We start from the raw sequence: 24,169 nt of genomic DNA, 5'->3' as shown, positions 1-24,169 counted from the left end.
AGCTCTGTTTTTAATTTTTTGAGGAACCTCCAAACTGTTTCCCAAAGTGGCTGTACCAATTTGCATTCCCACCAACAGTGTAAGAGGGTTCCCCTTTCTCCACAACCTCTCCAACACTTGTTGTTTCTTTCCCTGTCCATTTTTGCCCTTCTAACTGGTGTAAGGTGGTATCTCAATGTGATTTTGGTTTGAATTTCCCTGATGGCTAATGATGACGAACATTTTTTCATGTGTCTGTTAGCCATTTGTATGTCTTCTTTAGAGAAGTGTCTGTTCATGTCTTCTGCCCATTTTTTCACTTGATTGTTTTTTGGGTGTTGAGTTTGAGAAGTTCTTTATAGATCTTGGAAATCAGCGCTTTGTCTGTAGTGTCATTTACAAATATCTTCTCTCATTCTGTGGGTTGCCTCTTTGTTTTGTTGACTGTTTCCTTTGCTGTGCAGAAGCTTTTTATCTTGATGAAGTCCCAAAAGTTCATTTTTGCTTTTGCTTCACTAGCCTTTAGAGAGTTCTTTAAATAAAACTGAGTGATTACTCTCAACCCTCCTCTGGTAAGCCACTGGACCAGCAACTCTGCCCAAGTACATGGGGTTTCTGGTCAGCTTTTAGGGTCTCACCTTTAAATTTAAAAAGACTGCTCAGTATTTCCAGATATTTGAGAAAAGTTTGAAACATAAAACACAGAAACCAAAAAGAGACAAAAGACAGTCACATAAAAAGAAACTCTCAAGAAATAGAGACAGTGCTGGGGAGAGAAGCGAACTTCACAAAAACTATAATTACTGGTGTCCTGGACACAAGACAAGATAGCACAGTAATAAAATAAAGACAGTGTGCAACAAAAGGAGTATTCAGAGAATAAGAAAGAACCCTTGGAAATTAAAAGTATGATAGAAATCAATGAATCAGTAGAGGGTTTTGAATATAAAGTTGAAGAAGCCTTGGAGAAAGGTTAGAAACCAAAAAAGGGGGGGGCGCTATGCAAGGAAAAATAAGAAAGGATCATTCTAAGAAGTTTGACATCTGAATAGGAGGACGTACAAAAAAAAGAGAATAGAGACAATGGAGGGGAAGAGTTATCAGAGAGATAATACAGGAAAATTTTGAGAACATAGGCTTCTAGATGAAAAAACTCACTTGAATGCCCAGTGCTATGAATGAAAAAAGACACACATCAAAGCACATCATTGTGGAAAAAAACCCACACAAACCAGAAGCAAAGCTTGAAGACATGAGGAAAAAAAAATCCTAAGCTGATCACATAGAAGAATAGAAATCTGATTCTATGGCAGCCCTGGAAACTAGAAGGCAATGGAGCCCTACCTTTAAAGTTCTGAGAGGGATTTATTTCCAGCTGAGAATTTATATTCAGACAAATTATTAATCAAATGTGAGGGAAGAATGATGGCATTTTCCGATATAAGAAATCTCAATGATTGTACTTCCCATACATCCTTTCCGAGGAAGCGACTCTAGATATGTTCCTTCAAAATTAGGGTGGTAAATTAAGACAGAAGGAAAGGAGTCTTCCTTTACGCCTGGAGAACGACCAGCTCAGGTTGGAGTAGGAGGACCGAAGATTCCAGAAGGGAGAGATTCAAGAAAAAAAAAGAAAAGTTGGCAAAGTGAGGGCTAAATTAGTGATAGGTATGTAGCAGATTAAACAAATAAACAAGAGAGACACTAATGGACGCCAGAAAGGACAATGAAGGAATATACATGAAAGGAATGAACCAGAGCACACCACAAAGCTTGGCTGTGAATAATCATTTATCTGGTCATAATAATGTAACATCTAGTGCTGACTTAATAAAAAAAAAAAAGGTTTATATTAGGAGAAGTAGAAGAGGTACATGGGATGGTGATAAAAGCAAGCTAAATTCTCATTTTCCATAATAGGAAGTAATGAATAATATCTAATATTGAAAACAAAAGGCCATGTAGGTATGCTGTTTAGATACACAGAGATCCTTCTAGAATTAGATCAAAGAGCTAAAAGTTGTTGCATTTGGGTGGCAGAGATTAGGGGTCTGCAGGAGCGGGGCAAGGCCTGAAGTCATGTGTATGGCTCTGACTATAGAAAGGGCCTGTGTGTCTCCGTGCATATCCAGATTGGCAGCTCGAATAGGCACAGTCAAAACTGAGGGATTGTTTGCCGCCGACAACATGTTAACAACACAGTCAAAGAAATGAGCAGGAGCTCCCTTCTTTGGGGTTTTGCATACGGCAGTGGCAGAAGAACTTCCTTTTTCTGGTTCTCTGGAAATAAATTCTTTACACCATTTCTTTTCTTGTCAGAGCCTCTGTAGTCAGTGTTGAACTCCTCCTTAATTTCGGCTTTTGTTGAGAGAGCTTGGCGGAGCTCTGTCCTAACACTGAGGGAAGAAAGCCTTGGGGAGGCAGGCTAGTGGGTAGAATTCGGGCTTCATCTCTTCCCAGCTTTGGGCCCCGGCTAGTTACTTAAGACCTTTTCCTCGCCTGAAAATGGAGAAAACACTCCTTGCCTCATAGGATTGTGTGAGGAATAAATGAATAATTTAGTATAGTAAGTGCCTGGCACACAGTAGTTGCCAAAAACATTTAAATTAAAAAAAAAAAAAAAAAGGAACATTGTGGTTAGCCCTTGGTCTGGTATAGAAGCCCTATAATGTTGGGTCTGGGCCCTACAGATGAACCTTCCAGAAGAAACAAGAGCTCAGAAGGAAGGGGAAGGCAGAAATAATCCAGGAAGTCTTCTGATTTTAGCAGAAATTCTCATTGTATTTTGGGTGCAATGTCTTCTGATCTGACTGTAGAGCTCAGCAAATTTGTAGAGACCCAGACCCTGGAAAGTTTTATGTACAAGGATCGATAAAAGCTCTTAGCTAATTTAGCTTCCATATCCAAACAATCAGAGCAGCCGCTCACATTCCAGATAATGTGGAATAATGGAATCAGGGTTAACAGGGTTATCTTTTACGCCAAGGCTCCTGTGTGCCTATGGTGATCCTTCATTTAAGCCAGGGACCTGGGGCCCGAACCCTGCCCCTGGGATACGTTGACCCATTCTCTGACTCAAAACCAAGCCCATCAGTAATGGTCCTTGTTTGGGGGACGCTTACATCAGGGGATTGTGGGCCATGAAATTCTTTTCTTTTTTTAAGATTTTATTTATTTATTTGACAGAGAGACACAGCGAGAGAGGGAACACAAGCAGGGGGAGTGGGAGAGGGAGAAGCAGGCTTCCCGCGGAGCAGGGAGCCTGATGCGGGGCTCGATCCCAGGACCCTGGGACCATGACCTGAGCGGAAGGCAGACGCTTAACGACTGAGCCACCCAGGTGCCCTGGGCCATGAAATTCTTATGGTGTATGTGCTTGGCTCATTCTATGAACTTCTTTGGGTTCTTTGGTTCTTGGTGGGCTCTCTAAATCCTGGCTCTGGTCTGTGGTCAGCGCCCACACCTTGTATATCTGAAGGAAACACGTACATGAGGTGTGAGGGAGTTAATGAGGCCAAGGCAGCCTCTCATTTGTCTGCTTTCTTCCTTAGACTCTTCTTCTGATGCTTTGGGGGCTGACGGAGGACCTTAGCTAGGAGCTGCCAGGGGCTGTCAGGTGAGGGAATAGTGCAGGCAGGAGTGAGGGCAGGAAGTGATGGGGCAGAGAACAGGCCCCAAGCATGAGGAAGGCATGGAGTAGAGCATTGGCTGGTTAGGCCGCGGGAGACAAGGGGTGAAGCCAAATCTAGATGTCAAGCCAGTGACCCTTGTGGAATTGGAGGGAGGTCGGGGAGCAGAACACCTACAGATTACAGGGGGCCATCAATTCAGTGGGTGCTGTATTAAAACTACAAGGAAGCCCATGAGTATATAGGTGGCTCAGGGGCAAGGGAATGCAAGGGGCCTCTGTGGTCCTCTGAATGGGTCACACCGGTAGGGTGGTAGGAGGAGTAAGTATAAGCCACTTAATAGCAAAACTGTATAATAGAAAAATCTACTGTCTGTTATTACTGCTCTGTTATTGTTTATTTCTCATGTTTCTGCAAAGTACAAGTTGTACTTGCAATCCAAGGCTATCCCATCAAGTTGCCTCATCTGTCAAAAATCTAGCCATAAACTTGGGAAGGAAGTTAAAAAAAAAAGGGCTTTTGAGCAGCCACAATGGATGGCCAGAGCCCAAGCACAGAGCCGTGCACTGGGTGATGGTGGGGGAACACCTCTGCTCTCAGTCCCCGCCCTGGAAGACTTCAGTGAGCTGAAGCCGCTGGGACCCCAGAGCCGCTTTAAACCTAGCTCTTCAGGGGTTTCTGGAAGGGATTCAGGGGATGCTTATAGGAATAAAAAGGAGGAAGTTCAGATGAGCTTTGCAGTTTCTAGAACATCACCAAGCATCTGCTCTCTCTGGGACTGCACAGTTTCCTGTCTGCCTCTCCCTGGGCCTCTGCCCTGTTCTCTTTGTGGGCCAGCTTCCTCTCCTTCTGCAGGGCCCCGTGGCCCCATCACTTGATCTTGTGCATGGCATTCACTTCTTCTAGCGCCCCTACTACCTTCCCTTGAAGCTCGAGGGTCCACCACTAGCTGACTGTAGTCTTTTTTCATAGTTGCAATTTTGAAGGTATCTGAATGGTCCAGCTCCCTTATTTAGGTGAGTTGCTTTTAAGTCCAAGTTCCACCCTTTGTCCATCAGGGGGAGGCCCAGGTGTGAGTATGGGTTGGGTAGCAGGGAGACAGGTAGAATGACTTGCCTATTTGAGCAATATTGGAGGTCTGCAAGCCACCTGCCAAAGGATTTAAAAAGCACGGATGGAACCCCACATTCCCTCCGTGGTGTGCAGATTGCTGTGGCTGGAGTGTAGGGTGCATGGGGCGGAGTGGCAGGGGGGCTGGTCAGCTGGGAAGGGGCATGAGGCTTGGCTTCCCAGGGTCTTTGCCTGGGTCACAGGGCCACAGAAATCCATGAAGTCTGTTTAGACAGATTATGTGGAGAACTACCCATGTCTCACTGAAGGTTTGGCCTGGAGCCAAAGGAGGGATAAGAGAGAGATGGAGAGAGGCGGCCTCCCTCCAGTGAGTCAGCGGTCCCCTAGTCCCCCAACCCTGGGAGCACCTTGGTCCTGTTCCCTGGGGAAGGCTGGTTACAGGCAGGCTCCCAGGTGGGCCCCAGCTCGGCTGCATTTCACATAGAGATCTCTTCCCAGCCTGACCCAGTCTCCGCACCGTGTCTTTGGCCCCTGGTGTTTTGTCGGCATTAATTGTAGACAGCGGCAAAGTGCCCAAATGCTGCAAGTGGCTTTTTATTTTCTCGTGTCACCTGATGCCTTTGTCCTTTGTTCTGCTCACCCTGAATCTTTGCGAGACCTTGACATTTCCATACCCTCAGTGGCTCACTTCACCTCCGCTTTCATCTGGTGGTACTTCCTCTTGGGGTCTGCACTCTCGTGGCCTGACTGTTGTTTCTCATGGCATCTCAGGGTCTCTTCCTCCTGGACACCACACTTGTGTGTTACCACGCCTCTCTGTTCCTCAGGGCATTTCTCACCTTTTCCTCCTTCCAGTTCCTTCTCACACACCCCCTCCCTAAGCTTGATTAGGGGAGCTCGTTTTATCATCAGGTCTTATACCTGGGCTGAGCTGAGTGTGAACACGACAAGTGACGACCCAGACTGCTGGCACTGGGTGCTCATTTGCACTGGAAATGTTACACCTGGTGAGCGAGGATGTGGGGGAGGGAGGGGCTGGGCGGAGGGGAGGGAGGGGAGGCCAGGCCCGGGGCACTGGGTCACCTCTCGCCAGTGCCCGGAGCCCTTTATATGGCACAGAAGTCCTGGAGGCAGCAGGCCAAGCCTGAGACATTTGGAAACTCTTTGACTGGGTCTTAAGGAAATAACCATGGGTTTCCCCAAAGATTTAGTTTTACGAACTATTTGTAATTAACAAAAAACCACTGGTGACGGCCAGCCCTTGGGGGTGGGGTGACAGTTCTGGTCTGGCCACCGAGGGACAGGTTCCGTAGCCCCTGCAGAAGACTGCTGATGACATTGCACTAAGCCATGCCTCGCTTTCTTGCATCTTTGTAAAAACTCCAGATCACCAAATAAAACCAGGAAGGGTTTGTTATCTGTAGTTATCCTGGAGAGAGAAGAATAGGTCATTTTTTTCCTTCTGACTGAACTCTATTTTCTAAAATTTCTAGATGGGACATAAATTTCTTTGACATTCGGAAGACCAACAGTTACTTGAAAAACAAATGCCATCCACCCAGGCAGCTATAACAATATAGGGGTTGGAAACTTAGTTTCCGTTACAAATGCTCTCAAAATAAATCAGGAGTTGAATTCACATTTGTAACATTACACCCACTATACTGTTGGTCACAGGGAGGCGGGGCAAGGGTGATGGTATATTGGTTGATTGAAACCAGCTATCTATAAGCCTTATCTAAAAATGAAACTTGGGGCCACAACCGTAGTTTTCTTTTTCTTGCTGTCCTTACTGATAACAGAAGGGAGCACGGGACTAAGGGACTGTGGTAGTTTGCTTTGCTTCACCTACAGCTCACTGAAATTGTGCAGCCACAGGAGGGGTAGGTCTGGGTGAGCAGATGGGCGGCTTGAGCCCTGGGAAAGCGGCCCGGCTCTCTCAGGTGGGGCTGTCGTTCTGGAAGGGGCTCCAAAGGGTCAGGAGTGACCAGGGCGGGGCGTGGGAGGAGGAAGGGTCCTAACCCTCCTGCATGTGTTAACAGACGCGCTTCTGGTGCTCTGTCTGCAGCTTTTCTCTGTGCGCCTGTGGTTTATTTATTTATTTTTTCTCCTCTCCGCAGGCAAGGTAGAGCCAGTTGTGCAGAGAGGGAGAAGCAGTGAGATCCTGGAGCCCAGCTGAAATGAACTGGCCTCCTTGAGCGGTCCCAAGCCCGGGTGCCAGGCCTGTGTCCCAGCACTGAGGTAAGACCACCTGAATCCCAGCTTGGGGGCATATAAGAGGGTGGAAGCCTCCTCCTCTGGGGAAACCTCTTTCTCTAAGGCTCAGGGAGAAGGAGCAGTTGTTTCTGATAAGTCAAACCGTCTGCTTCCACTTCTGCCCATTGGGGGGCAAGGTCATTTGATGGCCGAAGAGACTTTGATTTTTTAGGGCACGGCTTTTGGACTCTTTGAACAGAGAGTTGTATTTTCTCGGTTGCTGGTGAAATTTGAACTCCAAAGGGCACGAATTTGTCCTCCAGGTGAGACTGCACTAGATTCAGGTGAACGGCTGAACTTAGGTGCACCTGCTCTGTTCTGCCAGGGAAGTTGGGCTTTTAGGAAACTCTCTCTTTCTCTCTCATGCCCGAGGGTGGCAGAAAGAAATTATGTGGGGAGGTGATTGCAAAGCATTCCACTCAGCTCAGTAAAAAATGACTCATTACCCAGGTATGTTCTGACTGTAAAGGTAATACGCGCTCATAAGATATTTGGGAAAATACAGATGCGGAAGAAAATAAAACATGCCTGAAATCCAACCACTGTTAACAATCCTTCAGGTAGGTTTCATGAAGGTTCCCCTTTTTAGAAGCCAGGAGAATTCGCTTCTAGTCTGGAGGCTCTCAGAGAGCTGATTTTTAAATATTCAGGAATTTTGCAAGCTGCTTGTTAAACATTGTTGATAGCCGGAAATTGGCCATGGTGGGGAAGTTTACAGCGAGGAAATCAGCCAGTGCTACAAACCAGGGCCTTTTGGTTTTGGAGATTCAGATTACAGGCTTGCTATGCCACCACCAGGCTGGGAGGCATGAAGCAAGTCACCCCCCCTCCCCTTACACCCTTCTCCCTCCTCTCCTGTGAAGAGTAGGTACTCAATAAGCATTGGTTGAATGGATGAACAAGAGGGGGATTTCTGTTCTTATTATCCTGGTAAGACGGTTGTGAAGCTCCCTGCCCATGGGAGGGGGTTTAGTTGATTAGTAAACCTTTGTTTTATCAGTGGAGAGAAGTCCGCTGGCCTTTCCCTGCCTTGTCGCTCGCTTCTTGGGGAATCTGTGAATTACTGACGCCCTTTTATAAGGGCAGATAAAAACTCTCCTTTTACTGACAGACATCTGGGGCATATTTCCTTCCTGGAAAAATCAAGGAGTTGGTCAAAGAAGTGTGAAAAGGAAGCCCCAGCGCTGCTAGACGTGAGAGCCAGGACTGAAATTAGAGCTTTTGACTCTTAAACTCCACTGGGGGGTGGGAGTGGGGAGGAGAAGGAGCACTTCCTGCCAAATGTGAAATTTAAACAAAAGCCTCTTTCTTCAAGGCCCTGCTGTGGGCAGATTAGAGCTAATTAAATTAGCATAATGGAGCCCCAGCCTCGGCCCTTCTCCCTCTACTTTCAGAACTTTTGGGCTCCCTGCCCCCCTTCCCCCCCTTCATGCATCCTGGAGGAGGGGATGGGGAGAAGCTGGGGGCATCAGTTAAGCATCAGTTCACCTTGTAAAATTGTAGTTCATAAAAATTAAAAAGGTGGAAAGGACTAGAGGGGCCATTTGGTCCCACACCCTCATTTTAAGAAGCCAGGTCACGCCACTGGTGACTGTTAGTGGCTGAGGGGGAAGGTACTTGCTCCTGGGGAGGCAGAGAAGGAGGCTGGTGGAATGCAGCACTGCTCAGGAAGCCTCCTGACCACTGAGCCCTTGTATGTGACTGGCAAGGGGACATGGTGGATGGTCTCCAGGGCCAGCCCTGCCTCTACCCTTCTCAGACCCCACCCCGGTAGCTGCTGCCCCAGCCCCCATGCACTTCATGCAGTGGTCCCCTGGTGTGCTTGGAATTAAGACCCCTTCCTCTTCAGGGGTTTGGTTCTCCAGGTCAGTGAAACTAGCTGGGCAGATCTAATTCTGAGGACTTTTAGGTGTGTGTATGAGGAAGGGCAGAGAAGGGTAGGGAAGGCTTAGTCATGGCTCTAGGCCTTGTGCTTCATGCTCTGTCTGTAGGATCTCACTGAACTCGGCAATGACCTAACAGGGTAGGTTTTTCTGTTCTCACGAGGCTGATGTGGAAATGGAGTCTCTCGCAGAGGTAAAGAGACTTGACCAAGATGGCAGAGCCCACAAGCAACCGAGATGTAAGCTGAGCCTGGCTGGGACTCCACAGCTTCTCAGAATTAGTGGGTGCTCTTCACAGCAAGTTGGCGCCTACATGGGCGGGGGTTCCCAAATGCAGTTCCCACAAGCGGGGTCCCTTCCCTCGGGGTACCTCATTCCATCTCTGCTGCTCTGTGAACAGCTGTGGTGGCAGTGCTTGGAGCTTCACGAAAGGCCACACTGTTCCTCTCAGACCCTGAGGACTCTTCAGTCTACAGTAAGATAGCGTCAGAGCTGGGAGGTCCATAGAGTTCTTTAGCATAGTCCCCTCACTCATGTGACGCCCCGGGAGGTGAGTTGGGGTGCTGCTGGCCCCAGGTCTCTGAGTCATCTGGAAGCAGAGGCCTTCTTAGCCTCTGGACTCCCGGTGCTCTTGCCAGGGGAACATACTGAGATGGATCTGTTTGGTTTTCCTCCATGTTTGGGTAAGTGATTATTCCTCTGGCAAGAGGGATTTAATTCAGCTTCACAGAGATTGTGTACCCAGCCACATATCCTGGCCTGTTTGGGCAAGAGATTCTGGCTCGGTCTTGAACATACAGGCACGACAAGGGACAAGGGGAGGAGCGCTCCTACATTGCGACTGTATACGACATATATGAGCCCGTAACCATACATCATCTCCAAGAATTCTAAAGGGAGAAATTGTCTGTGTGTCCCAGGGCTCACCCTGCTAACGAGGGAGCAAAGCAGCAATGGCAGGTCGGGGTCTTTGGAAGATTATTGCAGAGGGTAGGGCTGGGGGGAGGAGGCAGAGTGGCAGAGGGAAAGATTTGGTTTGGCACTGCCAAGTGTCTTTGACTGTGAAGCTGGGGTTGGGGATGGGGGAGCGGGGTGGACAGTTTCGTAGATAATCAAGAATCCTTTTCCTCTCTGGCCCTTATCAGCTTCAGGAGGAGGAAAAGCTCCTTTCAGCAGGGTGCTCGGAATGTGAATCAGGGCTGAAAGAGGTCCTTGGAAACCTGGTTGGTTGGCCTTCACATCTTCCATCTAAGGAAATGGAGGCCCAGAAAGGGGAAGGGCCTTGTCTATGACACAAGTGGAAATGGAGTCTGTTCTCCTGAGTGTCTGGCCAGGGTCCTGCCCACCCAGCCACTCTAGCTGCCCAGGGAAGGATGTTCCCAGAGACGGGTACAGCCCACTTCCTGCCTTGGCCTGTCTGGCCCAAAACCTGTGATGGGCTGGGTTTGGTCGTTGAAGGAATTTGTGGCAATGGTAGGCCAGAAGGGAGAGGGTGTCCTCTCAATGATGCCACAGATCCCCTGGCATCTCAATGTTGCCAGCCCTTCATCCTCCTCTGTTCACATCCTAGAGGTCTTGTTGAAGCCGGGGGTATCATTTCTGGCTTCTTACTGGAAGTTCACCATTGTTGGAAGACCTCACAATACAGAGACAAGTGCCCCAGCTCTGAGGACATTTGAACTGGGTTTGAGACTCATTTGGCCATACTTGCACGACTACCTGGCCTTTCTGACTCAGTTTCCTCAGATGTAAAATGGGCTGAATAACCCCTACCTTGAGTGAAGATTAATAATTATTTATATAATGCTTTTCCCACAAAGTAGATGCCTGCTGAAAGGTCCCCATTCTTTTTTTTTTTTTTTTTCATACAGCTCTATTGAGGTCTAATTGACAGACAACATATTGAAACCTCACAGCTTGATGAGTTCTGACATATGTATACACTCATGAAATTCTTCCTACAGTCAAGTTCATGAACATAACCATTACCCCCCAAAGTTTCCTCCTTTACCTTGTCCTTCCCTCCTCCCAGCCTGCCTCCCATGTCCTGCCTCCCATTCCCAGGCAAACCATAATCCGCTTTCTATCACTATAGATTAGTTTGCATTTTCTAGAACTTTATGTAAATAGCATAACACAGCACATGCTCTTCTTACTCTCAGCACAATTTTTTATTTTTTATTTTATTTTATTTTTATTTTTATTTTTTTAAAGATTTTATTTATTTATTTGAGAGAGAGAGAGAATGAGAGACAGAGAGCATGAGAGGGAGGAGGGTCAGAGGGAGAAGCAGACTCCCTGCTGAGCTGGGAGCCCGATGCGGGACTCGATCCCGGGACTCCAGGATCATGACCTGAGCCGAAGGCAGTCGCTTAACCAACTGAGCCACCCAGGCGCCCCTCTCAGCACAATTTTTTAAAGGTTTTATTATTTTATTTTTATTTTTTAAAAAGTTTTTATTTAAATTCCAGTTAGTTAACATACAGTGTAATATTAGTTTCAGGTGTACGATACAGTGATTCAACACTTCCATACATGACCTGGTGCTCATCACGACAAGAACACTCCTTAATTATCTGACATTCATCCATGTTGTGTGTATGAATAGCTCATTACTTTTTTGCTGAATAGCACCCTACTGTAAGGAAATACCACTATCTGTTTATCCGTTTATCTATTAACGGACATTTGGGTGGTTCCCAATTTTTGGCTATTAAAATAAAGCCAATGCAGGGCGCCTGGGTGGCTCAGATGGTTAAGCATCTGCCTTCGGCTCAGGTCATGATCCCAGGGTCCTGGGATCGAGTTGCGCATCGGGCTCCTTGCTCAGCAGGGAGTCTGCTTCTCCCTCTCCCTCTGCCTCTCCCCCTGCTTGTTCTCTCTCTGTCTCTCTCGCAAATGAATAAATAAAATCTTTAAAAAAATAAAATAAAATAAAATAAAATAAAGCCAATGCAAGCATTTGTTAAAAAAATTTTTGTGGGGACCTATGAATTCTTTTTCCTGCCTCAACCCCTAAGAGTACAATGGCTGGGTCCTATGGTAGGTGTATTTTTCACATTTTAAGAAGCTGCCATTGGGGCACCCGGGTGGCTCAGATGGTTAAGCGTCTGCCTTCGGCTCAGGTCATGATCCCAGGGTCTTGGGATCGGGCCCTGCGTAGGGCTCCCTGCTCGGCCGGGAGCCTGCTTCTCCCTCTGCCTCTGTCATTCCCTCCACTTGTGCTCTCTGGCTCTATCTCTCTGTCAAATAAATAAATAAAATCTTTAAAAAAAAAAAAAAAAGAAGAAGAAGAAGCTGCCAAATTGTTTTCTAGAGTGGTTGCGTCATTTTACATTGTCCCCAGCACTCCATGAGGGTTCCAGTTGCTCCATTTCCTTGCCAACACTTGGTATGGTCAGTCTTGTAAATTTTAGCTATTTTAGTAGGTCTGTGGTGATATCTTGTGATTTTATTTGCATTTCCTTAAAGAAATGCTCATTTAAAGAATAAGATTTGTTTATCTTCTTATGATTGAGTTGGGTTCTTTATATACTCAGCAAACAAGTCCTTTATTGAAGAAGTTTGAAAATATGTTTTCCAATTCCGAGGCTTGCGTGTGGTGAGAGATAATGGCACATAAACTAATAATCACAATTCAGTTGAGAAAGTATGTATAGGGAAGTACAAAGAAAGATAAGTAATCTTTTTTTTTTTTTTTAATTTATTTATTTGAGAGAGTGTGCACTAGAGAGCATGCAGGGGGAGGGCAGAGGGAAAGAGAATCCCAAGCGGACTCTGTGCATGGAGCCAGATGTGGGACTCGATCTCAGAACCATGAGATCATGACCTGAGCCAAAACCAAGAGTCAGACGCTCAATCAACTGTGCCACCCAGACACCCTGAAAGATCAGTAATCTTAGCACAGGATGTCAGGGAAGCTTCTAGGAGGTGAAGGTATGTGAATTGGGCTGTAAGGGAAATGAAAAGTTAGCTAGGTGGAGGGAGGGCAGTCTGGGTAGAAGTGCAGAGGCACAGCAGTATGAAATACCATGCTGCATGTGAAATTATACTTATCTAATTGGAGGACTACGATTTTGGAGAAGGATGTGGGCTGGAAGCCCAGCTGCCCTGCTGGTAGCCTGTGCACCTCTCTTCTTTCATGTTTTATTTTGAAACAATTGTAGATTCACTGGGACTTGCAAAGATAGTACAGAGATGTCCAGTGCATCCTTCGTTTAGTTTGTTCCAATGGCTTCATCTTACATAATTATAATACAGTATCAAAACCAGGAATGTGAGATTGGTACAATGTGTGTATGTTTCTATGTCATTTTCTCACATGGGTGGATTAGCAGAACCACTACTGCGATCCAGAGATAGACTGTTCCATCACCAGAAAGATCTCCCTCCTGCCACCCTTTCATGGTCACACTGCTGCGGCCCCTCCCGTCTGTGTTGCATCTCTATAATTTTGTCCTTTTGAGAATGTTCTGTAAATAGAGACCTACGATATGCACCCTTCTGAGACTGGCTTGTTTTCAGTCATCATCATACACTTCAGGTCCATCCAGGTAGTTGAATTTATCAGTAGTTTGCTCTTTTTTGTTGCGGAGTGGCATTTCATGGGATAGATGCACTAGTTTCATCATTGACCTTTTTTTTTTTTTAAATTACTTTTTTTTTTTTAAGATATTTATTTATTTATTGAGAGAGATAGTGATAGAGAGCATGAGAGGGGGAGAGTCAGAGGGAGAAGCAGACTCCCTGCTGAGCAGGGAGCCCGATGCGGGACTCGATCCCGGGACTCCAGGATCATGACCTGAGCCGAAGGCAGTCGCTTAAACAACTGAGCCACCCAGGCGCCCCTCATCATTGACCTTTTTGAAGGATGTTTTGGTTGTTTCCAGTTTCTGACTATTACAAATAAAGCTGCCACGAGCAATTTTGTACAGGTTTTTGTGTAGACGTAAAGTTTTGTTTTTTTGGGATAAATGCCCAGCCGTGCAATTGCTGAGTTGTATGGCAAGCGTGGTTTTGATTTTTTAAGAAACTGCCAAGTTGTTTTTTAGAGTGGCTGTACCATTTAGCACTCCCACCAGAAGTGGGAGTGGGAGAGATCCACTTTGTCCACGTCCTTGCCAGCATTTGATACGGTCATATGTTCATGTTAGCTGTTCTGATAGGTGGGCAGTGGTGTCTCATTATGGTCTTAATTTGCATTTCTCTGATGGCTGGTTGTATGACTCTTACCCTTTGTGCACCTTCAGGTCTGGCTGTATGAATCTAGACCCCAGCCTTTTAAATGTGAGAAGCAGGAGGACTGATATCGTGCTGATAAACCCCCTCCCTCATTTCTGGAGCTGCCCTGAAGTCTGACTTCTTTGTTCTTTGACCCAATGAGCCAGTTCCAGGAGATCCTTCTTCATTGTTCTGGGTGGCTCCAGGAAAGTGGTATTTTCTAGAGCTGCGTATTTTTCCATGGGAAGTTTTTTTTCCCTTGTTTTTTGGTTTTTTTTTTTTCCACTCTGCTGTGGGGTAAGTTCTCTCTCTCTACCCTGTCCCTCCCTGGTGCCAGTATGCCAACGTCTGTCCTTACTGGCAGCTGAGATAAAGAAGCCTCTGGACTTAGGCCAGGATGGCTATTTTCTCAGTGTTTGGCGGCCTGAAATGCCAAGGGAATCTGCCATCGCCTCAGGCCTTCCCTATGCTCAGCATCTTCTGTTCCTTCACTTACAGAAGGAGAGGCAGCTTTAATGTGCTGGAAAAAATCATCATGGTAGCTAACAATTCTATAGCATTTATTCTGTGCCAGGTACCGAGTGCTTTTTATGTAGGAACTCATTTAATGCCCACAACAACCCTAAGAGTTAAGACTATTAATACCCCACTTGACAAATGAGGAAACTAGGGCCCGGGAGGTCTCATAGCTAGTACATGGTGAGTAAGTTGGGACTTGAACCCAGAAGGTTTGACACCCAAGTCCATCCTCATCGTCATTGTGCTATACTGTCTCTGCGAGGGCAGGTAGCCCCTTGTGTGGTACGCACCTTGCTGTCCGAAACTGCAGGCTCAGGCTCTCCCCTTAGGAACGAGGGGGAGGAGGAGGGCATGCCATGGTGTTCTCTCGGGTGTCAGCTCTTCGTGATGTGGCGGTGGGAAATGGAATAGCTGGGAAGTGCTTTCCCAGGGGAAAAGGGGAGTTCCTTGGAGGCCTGCACAGGGCATGGGCTGCTGTCCAGGTGTGAGGGAGGCTCAGGCTCTGCGCCACAGTCCTGTGAAGACATGATTCTGTTCCATGAACCTGCTGTGCACCCAGACCTGGCTCACGCACACTGTGGGCAGAGGCTGGAGGAGGATGGCGTGGAGGCCCTGACTTTGGGCCACCTCACTGGCCCTCAGACTCTCAACCACCTGCCTGTGCCGTGATAACCTTGAGCTTGCACTGCAGGGACTGGGATGACTGGGAAAGAGCTTGGCCTTTCTGGCCTGGCAGATCTGGGTTCTGCTTGCAAAACCTCCCTTTCCACCCATAAACTGGACAATAACCATACCTAGTGTCTAGATTGTGGTGAGGCTATGTGGGGGCAGTGTGGTGAATTGCCCTGGTGAACGTTGGTTCCCTCTTCTCCTCTCCATGGGGCCCTTTCCAATCTTAAATATCCAGCTGCATGGCAGTGCTGCCCTGAAAGAAAATGGGTGTGTGTCCTTTGTCTTAATTTAGTCGGTGAAGAGTGTCCACTCACTCGTTCAGCATTCAGTCAACTCTTTATTTTTTTTTATATTTTATTTTATTAGGTTTTATTTATTTATTTGACAGAGAGTAAGAGCACAAGCAGGGGGAGCAGCAGAGGGAGAGGCAGAGGGAGAAGCAGGCTCCCAGCAGAGCAGGAAGCCTGATGCAGGGCTTGATCCCAGGACCCTGAGATCATGACCTGAGCCGAAGGCAGACGCTTAGCCATTTGAGCCACCCAGGCGCCCCTCAGTCAACTCTTTCATGACCCTCTACGATGCACTTGCTTCTATAATAGGCCCTGGGAGCCTAAGAGCCGGATCCTTGACCTCACGTAGCATATGGTCTACAGAGAGAGACAAATATTAATTAAATAATAGCCCAGTTGAGTGTGACATCATGAACCGTGGAGTTGCTGTGGAGGAAGCTCACTGGTACCGTGTGAGTGAGCCACAGGCTGAGGCTGGAGGACACTTCCTCAGGGGAGCGATTCTGATCTGGGTCAGATTCTTTAGCCTTGATCCACTGAAGAGGCCCATTTGGAATGTTCTGTAGGATCAGTTCACTTGACACAGTGTCCTGAGTGTCGACTGACCTGAACCCTGGCCACCCTGGTGTTTTCCCCACTCCGACAAGCCACAATGTTCTGGGACGTTCCCCAGACCCAAACATGGACAGCTGCTGCTGACCCATGGGCGCTAACGCTGAGCTCAGAGCCACGCCTTACAGGCTGGGTTACGTGTCGTTGTTAAGTGTGCTCGTGACTCAGCTTGTTACTCAGCCGAACGGAGTATGCCACCATGAAATCACACAGAGTTTTTTTGTTTGTTTTTTTAAAGATTTTATTTATTTGACAGAGAGAGACACAGCGAGAGAGGGAACACAAGCAGGGGGAGTGGGAGAGGGAGAAGCAGGCTTCCCACCGAGGAGGGAGCCCGATGTGGGACTGGATCCCAGGACCCTGGGATCGTGACCTGAGCCGAAGGCAGACGCTTAACGACTGAGCCACCCAGGCGCCCCCACACAGAGTTTTTAAAACAACTTTACTGAGGTCCAATTTATATTTCATGAAATTAAGTTCCTTTAGGTGTAAATGCAAGGACTTGTAGTACATGTATCAGGTTGTGCTGCCATCATCACAATCCAGCCTTAGAACATTTTTTTATCATTGGAGGGGTCGTTCATCTTCACATGGAAAAGGCAAGAAAATTATTTTTGTATCGAAATCATCCCGTAATTACTTTTTCTGGAGTTAGTTCTGTGCTCCCAGCAGGAGGATCTCATTAATTAAGTCCATCCGTATTTCCGGAGTGCCTGCCGGAGCCCGCAGCTGGGCTAGGTGCAAAGGGGGAGCGAGAAATGGTGGAGAGGGCAGTTTTCCTGTGGTCGACAAGCTTCTGCTGAAGACGCACCGTTCGGTGTAGCGTGTCTCAGGCGTGGATCTCAGCAGGCCGGGTGTTTGCTTTCCGCCCTGTGGCTCGTCACTGAGGACAAGGCAAGGGCCTTGCTTTTGCAATAGGGACATATTGAAAACACTGGCCAAGCAGGAGGGACGTGTGCTCTCCCACATCTGCACACGGCTCTAGGCTTTGGCAAGCTTGAATGCAGGACCTGCAAAGAGAGGAGAGGAGGTGTGCTGTTTTCACTGCAAAGATTCCACTGGTGGAATTGGGGCGAGCGGGGAGGGTGCCTGGAGGAAGAAAAGAGCAGGATCAAAGTCAGGGCAGGGGGCTCAGGCGAATTCAGGGAGTAGTGGTGCATTTGGTCCCCTATAGCCTTCGGGGCACATTTGCATATGGTGGAGTGTGGTTTGCAGGCTTGGGCGTGGGATGGGAGTGAGGAATTTGGGCTTAGTGGAGCAAACATGGAAGATGCCATTTTGTCTCCAAGGAGGGGCATAATTGTCCAGAGCTGGACTTGGGGCATAGTCTTGCATGTAGAGAGAGATGGGAAGCAGGTATGGCTCGGCAGGCTACTGGGAGGGCCCTAATATCAGGTGATGTGGACCTGACTTTGGCTGGGCCGGTGGGGCGAGGAAGGAAGAAGTGGATGGGAGAGAAGATTCTGTCAGGGGAGAGGAGAACATCTCCCTGTCCCAGCTGCTTCTCTACCTTGCCCACCTGCCTCTTGCACTTCAACTAAACCCTCACACTCCACTTGTTCACAACCAGACCCGACAGCCCCTCCCCACACTGTCTTCTCCATGCTTTTCTCCCCTCCACTTCTGTATCCCATTCTTCTTGCCCAGGTGGAAGGAGAGGAGCCAGAAGGCAGAACGCTACCTGCAGAAGGCAGTGCCATAGAAGGTAATGGTGAGAACTTTCCAGAGAGGGAAGTGCCAAATGCCAAAGACGGGCACTGAAGAAGGGCTGGGGACTCAGGGCTGGTAGTGGCCAGGCAAGCCAGGTGCCTCAGGTGCCGAACTTAAGGAGGCACACTCGGATGCCAACCCTGTACTCACATGGCCCCGAGGGTGCGGGCCCCCTTGAATTTTGCGCTCTAGGTGCCTCCCTTACCTTACCTTAGTCCTGGACTAGGTTCCTGGAGAGAACTGGTCTTTGGGAGGACACTGGTGATGTTGGACAAAGCATTGATTTTTCAGCGGGCTCAGGATAGAGTGTGGAACTGTTTCTTCAGAAGGAAGCCTTCCGTGGGAAGCTTCCTGAAGCTGTGTGAGGGCCTGTGTGTCTCTCTCCTCCCCACCCCCAAGACAGCCCCTTAGGGTCTCCATGGACTCTCTAGGGTTCCTGAAGCACGGTTTGAAGAGCACCGATCAACTCCAGCCCCATCTTACCACAGAAAGTTCTGAGATCCACAGAAATACATGACTTTCCAAGGCCACACAGGCAGGTGTGACATTAGAGGTCTCCCTGTACTTTCCTTCGGTTCATCATCTTCAGTTTTACATTCTCTTTTGACTCCCTCCAGTCTCCCCCTGCCTCCTTAAGAATTAGAAACAGTTGGTACTGAAGGTCTCAAGATACTTGAAGACTGTAGTCTGAGAAGTCAATTTATTGAGTGCCTGCTACCTACCTAGCACTATTTTAAGGGGCTTTTACATTCGTTATTTTAATACTTTAAGAACCTTTCCAAGTACATGTCATCATCCTATTTCCCTGACGAGGGGACTGAGGCTCAGCCAGAACAAGCACTTGCTTAAATCCGCAGAGTTACTGACAGGCGCTCCTGTGTCCAAAGCCTGTTCTTTCTCCACACCACGTCTTTCTTCAGTCGTTCAGACTGACCAAGTCTTGCTACTGGCCCTGGTTTTGGGGCTGCTGTAGTACAGACAAAGGAGACAGAATCCTGTTAAGCCCCACCCCACTTGTCCCCCTGCACGCGAGGGGCCGTGGGCCGGCTCTTCATAAGGTCTCCTGTCACAGGGGTCTCTGGGCTGCCTGTGGTGGTCGCAGTGATTTCCGGCTGTTGTGGAGATGAAATCCATGGCCCCACTCACTCCCTACCCAGCAAGTCACATTTCTTTCTTTGTGCCCTTTCTCTGTGCCCCTGGGATTCTGGAACATTCCACCAACACGGCATTCAGGCAGTATAGGCAGTTTGTTCTGCAAGGAGCTTGACCACTCCCGACACTACCCCTCCCCCGCCCCGAGATTTCCTTGCATTTCTTGGCATTTATCACCAGTAGTTTCCTTCAGCCCCCACCCCCCCAGCAGAGCTCTGATTCACTTCCATGATTTAGCCCTGATAAAGGCGAGTTATTTTGGCCTCTTCTGCCCTCAACCCCGGTGAGAATTTGGATCCAGTGTTTTCACTTGTCACTTCAGAATGTTTGCCAGAGTTTGCGGAAAAAGGCCTGTATTATTCATGTCCTTGCCAGGAACAGCTGCGCCCTGCCAGCTTGTCATGTGAGCCCACGGAGCTGCCCGGCTGCACGGCCCGCAGCCCTCGGGGCCCGCTGGCTCAGGTGGGAAACGCGATCCGCTCGGACAGAAACTGCAAACAGCCAAGGAGGGCAGAAAGCAACTTGGAAGGGACTGATTAGGGCCTCCCCTAGGAATTCACCGCAGCCCAGCGCGTGTCCTGGGAGGGGCTGATTCCATCCTGTGCTCCATGGGGCCCGTTCTATTTGAAGTCTTTTCGTCTGACGTCTCCCTCCTCCACAAGATAAAAGTGAGGCCGTTAATCAGTTCCGTAATATCTAGAGGTCCCTCGTTCCTCACAGAGGACACCATGCTGGCCACTTGAAACAAACCCTCAGAACAGTCTTTGAGGTGGGGCGGCTCTGCATTTAATGGATGAGAAAACAGCCTGGGAGAGATCAAGTGCATAACCCGAGGTCATGCAGGCAGTAAGGGGTGGAGGGTGGGATTGGAACCCAGGTCTGTCAGGCTCCTTTCAGGATGCTGTGAGCCACCAGACACAAACTGACATCTCTCTGGCTTTCCTGCAGGTTACCCTTGCAGCCGGTCCCAACCGTGTCTCCTACCCTCCTCTCTTCCCATCACTCTGTAAACGTGGAAATCCGATTTCTGGAGCTTGGTGTTCCCGTGGGGACTTGACTAGAGTTTAGGACCCACCAGGTCAGCGGTTGGTGGACTGAAGGTCAGACCAGGGGTGAGGAAAGATGGTCTCTGGCACCTTCTCCTCTCTCAACTGAAATGGCTCCTCTTCACACCCCATCAAAGCCCTTTTTAGGGCCAGGAGCTCAACACTGAGTTTAGAGAAAATCATAACATCCCTTGCTTGCTTAGGAAACCTCCACCAGTCCCAGTTTCTTGCAGGATGAATTGGGACTAGAAACACTTCGACTGGGGCAGACGTTGAATCCCATTTCCCATCACTGCAGCCCTCATACCCTCACCCCTCATAGCTTCTCACCATTCCTTGACTACAACGGGCCCTCTTTCATGGCTAAGCCTTTGGACTACCATTCTCTCTGTTGGGTATGCCTTTTTCTGCCTATTAAACTCCTATTCACCCTTCGGAACCCAGGAGGAACATTACTGACTCCTAATGGAGATGGTACCACCCCAGCCTGTAGTTCTGAATGCCTTACATGGGTTTACACCCATCATTTTCTGGGTCTTTCTCTTCCTCAAAGGCCCCAGGGGCAGGGGCTGGACCCTATTTATCTCTGTAGCACCTATATTTGGTGCATATTTGTGTGAACAAATGAATGGGGGCTCATTAATGAACTACGTGCTAATGTGTGAATCACAGGTGGCTCCACTTGAAGTACGAGGTCGAAGTGGGAGGTGATGGGCCAAGGCTCTGGTGCTATTGATGAGTTGACGGGTGAGCCAGGTACTGTGCTAAGAGCACTATTGCAGATGAGCCCTGCAGCGGAGAGGGGGCCTCCCAGGGGGTGAAGAGACATCACCAGGCTTCCAAGTTGTGGAATGAAACAGCCTACCCTGTTCCCCAGGCCAGCCTCTCCAACTGTACACCCAGCCTGCCTCCCAGGAGGGGAGCTCCCTAGGGCTGGGCTGGGTGCAGACCTGGAGCAGAAGTGGGGATTCTGGATGATCCCCCAAGGAAGAGGAATGGGGGTGGTACTCAGGAGAGGAGCAGAAGCAGAGGCAGGAGGAAGTCCAAGGCAAACTTTGTTTCCTTACTGTGATGCTGGGGGCATCTTGCTGGCCAGAGCTCCTGCCTGATGGCTGCTTCTGAGGATGCAGTATGAGCTGGGTCCAGGCAAGAATTTGGAGCCAGACCTGGATCTGTAGGTCATTCTGTTCCCGCCTATTTAATCCCTCCTTCCCCTACTGCTGGCTGTAGGAACTTAGCCTTTACCCACGGTAAGATCTGAGTTTAAATCCTGGTCTCAGACACTAACTGCAGATTGTGTAGCACTGAGCAAAAATACTAGGGTTGCTGTTTTTATTTAATTTTTAATTTTTAATTTTTTTAAATTTATTTCCAGTATTGTTAACATACAGTGTTATTAGTTTCAGGTTTACAATATAGTGATTCAACAGTTGTCTACATGACTCAGCGCTCAACATGATCAGTGTACTCCTAATCCCCATCACCTATTTCTCCCATCCTCCCACCCACCTCTGCCATGATAACCATCAGTTTGTTCCCTATAGTTAAGACTCTGTTTCTTGGTTTCTTTTTTCTTTGTTCATTTGTTCTGTTTCTTAAATTCCACACGTGAGTGAGGTCATATGATATTTGTCTTTCTCCGACTGACTTATTTCACCTAGTATTATACCCTCTAGGTCCATTAGGGATGCGATTTTACAGGGTTATTAGGACGAGTGGTGATGCCACAATGGGGAGGCTATGTGCTAAGACATCTAATTTATTCCTCTGAATATCCTGCAGGTATATGCTCTTATCATTCTGAAATCACAGATCCTTAACTGAGGTTCAGAGAGGCTCCACAAGCTGCCCAAGGTCCCATAGTGAGTAAATGATAGAATCAGTGGACCCGGGTGTCCTACACCCGATCCTACCTGATCTACTATGTCACCAGTCTCCAGTCTGCGAGATCCTAAGGATCACCTGGGGTCTTGTTGAAGGCGTAGTTCCCAGGCTCTGTATCAGATTTTGATGCAGCCCGTTTTTTTGCGGGGGGTGGGGTTGCGGCTGGGGAGCAGAGTCTGTAATGAGTACCCAGGATGTTGTTAGGATCTGGTAAGTTTAGGAAACATAGTAGTGTACTTTCCTGCCTGTAAGGTGTGCCACCTGGTTGGCCCTCGATACATATTGGCTGTGAGTATTATGACATGAATTGATGGAAAGGATATACTACTGTGAAGAGCTTCTCATCTTTTAAAAGCTCACTAGTCCTACAACTAGATCTTAAAGATAGAAGTTAAGGGAAGTAGATTCTGGATCAGGGAGTCTACATTCTAAGCCTCTGAATTCCAAACCATCTGCAAATGGAATGAGCTGCCTTCAAAGGTCCCTGTTCGTGTTCAAGCAATCGGTGACACCATGTGTCAAGTGTGCTGGTCGAGAGGTCCGCTCTTTGAGGACCCGGTGCCCGGTCAGCATCTGCCTTGTGCACGCGTGCACTGAAGAGTTGTTCCTGGCTTTGGCATGTTAATATTCCAGTGGAGGTTGGGTGGTGCAGCTATGCAAATTCAGGAAGGATCCCAACTCCGGGAGGGAAAGCAGGAAGGCAGGGATGGCAGAGGCCAGAGTGAGTAGGTATCTCGGGACCATCACTCCCTGCTTTGTGCCCCGGAAAACCTGTGCTGCAGTTTCTACTGTAGCTTCTGAGTCTCCAGACTCTCAGTCCCCTGCTGTGAGGGCACAGAATACTTCATTTTCCTTAGGGACTGATGGTGAACTGATGTCTATCTCTTCTCCATATGTCTGGGTCTTGCCTTTGTTTTTAAGTTCTTAAGGCCCATCTTGTGGGCATCTAAATTATAGAACATAGGGAATATTGTCCCATCAGAGCCTGGAGAAAAGCTTGACCTCTACCCTGTTTTCAACCTCAGCTTCGATGACAAAACTCAAAAAGTACTTTCCTAGAGACCAAGAGCATCTATAAGACCCTGCTAAAAGTTGATGGAAACTACCGAATAATTGTGTTGGATACTTTCATTTCTAAGAGCCATGGTAATAGCTTTGAACACTGGTTGTGTGTTGGTGGTTTATATATCTTTTTTCATTTAATCCTTGCAGCAGCCCTGTGATATAGGTAACTCTGTCCCTGTTTTACAGATAAATAAACAAGACTCAGAGAATTTAGCTGAGTTGCCCTAGGTGACAGAGTTAGTAAGCGATGGGCTAGGACTTCAGACCCATGTCTGTGTGACATACAAATTAGAGCTTACTATGCCTACACCATTTCTGTCTCATTGGAATGATAGGAAGATTAGCTTCTCTCCATGCGGAGGTAAGTTAGGGATTGGTTGCCCTCACTGGTAATAGAGCACAAAGCTCCATTCAGAGTGCATCAAAGGGATGGCTGATCCCTGCGTTCGCATTTGAAGTCATCTCTAACCTTTATGAATGTGGATAGCCATGACCTTCCTCTAGTCATATCTTGGTGATGGCAACAGAGAGAGATTTCCGGTCCCTCATGACCCTCCGGGAGGCTCCATCCCTGCCAGGGCTGTTGGGGAATGTGTGTGTGCACACTGCTGGGCTCTGGGGCAAGGATGTTGAGGGCCAGGAATCTGACTGCTCATGAGGGACGACAGCCCGAAGATGAAGTAGGAAGAAGGGAGCATGAGCTGTGTATCATTGAATCAACCTGGAGCTTGAGACAAGGGATACCTGTATTAACCTGGATAAGGAAACCATCTGAGCTCCCATCTCTGTTGGCCGAACACAAGGAAATTGCATTTCTAGTATATAGATCTGATGTGTTAGAGAAACAAAAATCCCCCAAGAGAGGTGAGGGAATTTGAGGGCTCTCTGCAACTCAAGCTCTGTTTTTCTTGAACAGATTGTACGTTTTGGCTCTACATCACATGCATACTCCTGTCAAGTTGGAGGGTCTTCCACCACACTCCCCTTTTTGACTGCCTATTGGACATCTTTTCTTCCAGAAGCTTCTTTGGCCTCCATCTTTTTTTAATTGTTATGTTAATCCCCATACATTACATCATTAGTTTTAGATGTAGTGTTCCATGATTCATTGTTTGTGCATAACACCCAGTGCTCCATGCAGAATGTGCCCTCCTCAATACCCATCACCAGGCTAACCCATC

The 24,169-nt window shown here is 47.9% G+C and overlaps 1 protein-coding gene across 8 annotated transcripts in view; it reads left to right on the top strand.

Annotated features, from left to right (window-relative positions):
- Nucleotides 1-24,169, top strand: part of ST6GAL1 (ST6 beta-galactoside alpha-2,6-sialyltransferase 1) — a 119,238-nt gene that overhangs the window by 18,958 nt on the left and 76,111 nt on the right. For 7 of the 8 annotated variants that reach the window (XM_081831251.1, XM_081831265.1, XM_081831232.1 and 4 more), the window contains exon 2: nucleotides 6,800-6,920. The gene's annotated coding sequence lies outside the window, so the exon portion shown is untranslated. Of the gene's footprint in view, nucleotides 1-6,375; nucleotides 6,563-6,799; nucleotides 6,921-24,169 lie in introns of those variants that run through there. The other variant, XM_081831244.1, reaches the window with a different exon arrangement.

This window comes from Leptonychotes weddellii, chromosome 1 (assembly GCF_054177405.1).
Source record: "Leptonychotes weddellii isolate Sample4059 chromosome 1, ASM5417740v2, whole genome shotgun sequence".
Taxonomy (NCBI): Eukaryota; Metazoa; Chordata; class Mammalia; order Carnivora; family Phocidae; genus Leptonychotes; species Leptonychotes weddellii.
The sequence above is the reverse complement of the archived record's forward strand: the minus strand, read 5'-3'. Positions and strand labels throughout refer to the sequence as shown.